The 2,942-nt window shown below is 38.6% G+C and overlaps 1 protein-coding gene across 2 annotated transcripts in view; it reads right to left on the bottom strand.

Moving 5' to 3' along the window:
* LOC117937045 (zinc finger protein 385B-like) overlaps positions 1 to 2,942 on the bottom strand; it is a 41,189-nt gene that overhangs the window by 25,919 nt on the left and 12,328 nt on the right. The window lies entirely within an intron of this gene.

Genomic DNA, 2,942 nt, shown 5'->3' with positions numbered 1-2,942 from the left:
AGAGAGCTGGCAGAACACTGGCTATCAACAACATTAACATCCCACTTCTCTTCCCCTTCTTCTTCTTCCCAGCACCATTTTCTATTCAGGGTTCACACCTGCATGTGCCCTAAAGGACAATCAAATGCAATTTCCTTCCTTGCATTACTTGACAACAATAGGCATCATTTATCAATCTATTTCTATTCTACTTAAAATGTTACGGTCATGCTTAAAATGCAGCTGTGCTACGTTGTGGGCACAAAGATGAAACACTGACTAGCTTTTAATCCACATCCAAATGATACACCTTTTATATTTACATCAGATACTGCAGTACGGTGTTTGTGATGATTGATTGCAAGGTCCTGTTTGATTAGAATAAATGATTTCTACACCCCTGTTTACATTTCCAATAGGTTGAGTGTTCAGAGTTTTCAATCAAAATACCTGAGTCACTCAAGCAGAACATAGTCATTATTTTTTTCACCACCAGTTTGTTGTGACTAATACAATCACCATCATAATTAATCAGTGGTTTAGTGTTCAGCCACAGTAAGCAGTAGAGTAATATTTAAATGAACTGTTCATTCTGCAGTTTTCCTACATACAACCTAAGTATTCAACCCCAGTGTTCTGAAGTATAACCCTCTCATGCATGTCATATCTTTTAGACACTCTCATTTAAATATTTTTACATGACGATTACAGGAGTGGCTATAATAATGTTGGATTTTGGGAAGGAACAGGAAGGAGCATCACAAGGGGCCCATCGGTGCTAGGAAAGGGAAACATACATTTGTATATTCAAAGCGACACTGTGTAACTTTTGTTGAACAAGACTGTAGTACAAGTAGAAAGAGTTAACAAACTGTCGGTTACACGACAATATCAATCTAAGATTTGTTACCATTAGCCACCATAAGCCAAGGGTGGAAGTTGGCATTAGATGAGAATAATGTGTAGCCATTCAAACACATTATATTTCTTATGCAAATTATACATTATCAGAAGACCCAATCTATCCAATGCTTCCATGCATTGGAGGGTTTTGACTCTGTAACGAGTTACAAAAATCAGAATCATGAATCATGGAAGCTTTGCATAGTGATATTTCAGCTATTTCCTCACTTAACACTGATTTCAACTATTTGAGATCAAGCAGCCGGCGGTGTGCAGCTCTAGCAGTGTTTATTTAAATGAGCAGGTGGGAGAGATTTTTGTACACCTAATCGCTTGCTCATTTTACGGACTAATCTTTCGATGATTACTGTTCTGACACACTGCAGAGCAGAGTTGGATTCAGTGTTTTGTTCTACCCTTTCTGTGTGATTCAGCTCAAATGGCTCTTTGAGTTGCAATGTATTTGTATGTATGTATGTATGTATGTATGTATATATGTATGTTTGTCTGTATGTAAGTACTGCATGTATACAACAGCAATGGTCTTGGTGTTACCATTGAGAAATTAAGTGAAGTCAAGTACAATATTTAAAGCTATAGCGCACAACTATTTTATATGATAAATGTCCGTTTCATTTAAGCCATTGCCAAATGAATTGATGCAAAGCTAATTAAGACTATCAGCTCCACACAACTCTCTCTGTATTCCTCAGTATTTACATTTTTACAGAAAGGTGTCGTCCAGTAACGACAACAGCAGCGTTCAGCTTTGGAGACAAAGAGGATATAACAATTATAAGATAATAACCTCTTCTGAAGAATCCATCTTTTTTTTTAATCCACTGTGTTGGCAACTGCGTGAAGGAGGGGAGGGGGTGCGATCACAAGGCTTGCGGCACGTAAATGCTCCAACAGTGCTGTTGTCATTACTTTGAATTTGTCATGGGCAAGACAGAAACTATGCACTACAGCTTTAAATACAATGTTTATGTAATACAACATTATGCTTACTTTACCTACATTTCAAAAAGAAATATTGTGCTTTTACACCACTAAATTCAGGTTTACAGCTTTTCCAACTAGTTACTTTGCAGATTAATATTAAATGTACATGGGGTGCTCTCATGGTCGAGGGGTTTATGTGCAGACCATGAAACAACGTCCTTAGTTCATGTTAGCTGAGGACCGTTGTTGCAAGTATTTTTGCATTGTGGTATACATTTTACTCAAGTGAAGGATCTGAGAACTTCTTACAGTTTGTGACCTTTCCACCATGGACATGGACACGGACTTAAATATTAAGAGTGTACATTAACCTTAGGATTCTTTGATATGTGCTTTTAGTTGTTGAAGAGGAGGAGAGGAAGAGTTTCAGGGCATATGAAATCTCAATTCATTCCAGAAGCAAGTAGCTGGATATTTGTAGAAGCAACACAGAAAGCTTGGGGCAGGCCGTCAATGCATTGATATTCATTCCACAGTCACTATAATCACTTCAAATAAACACGATTATTCTCACAGTGCCTGCCCGAAACCCTGGCCTCAAATGTCATTTACAGTGTCGTAAACACAGACACAGACACAAACACACACACGCTGCTTGTGTCTGCCCTGTGTGCTCCTTGCTGGCTACATGTCCACTTGAATAAGTGTGGTGTGGAAGCACAACGCTGACAAATCCTGACAGTTATACACTGGATTTCAGTCTGCTGCATTCAAATGAAAGTGTATGGAGACGGCCTCGAGCAGAACAGTTGTGTATCGTCTACACAGAGGAAGCTTTCTTTCTCTTCATCTGCTATGCATACCTCTAGTTACCTAGAGGAATCTGTATGTGTATATGTCATTCCATGTTACTTATCGATATGACAGACTGAAACAGAGAGGGGCAACAGAAGCCTTTTTCCTCTCAACCTAATTAACCAACCAAAACATGTTTTTCTGTCTGTTTTTATAGCTTATTGCTTTTATAATGCACACACGCATGCACACACGCGCACACACACACACACACACACACACACACACTTAATCTAGGATAACATCCGTAACCAATCTAA

The sequence above is a fragment of the Etheostoma cragini genome, chromosome 21, assembly GCF_013103735.1.
Source record: "Etheostoma cragini isolate CJK2018 chromosome 21, CSU_Ecrag_1.0, whole genome shotgun sequence".
NCBI classification, from domain to species: Eukaryota; Metazoa; Chordata; class Actinopteri; order Perciformes; family Percidae; genus Etheostoma; species Etheostoma cragini.
Note: the sequence above shows the minus strand (reverse complement) of the source record. Positions and strands in the feature narration are given on the sequence as shown.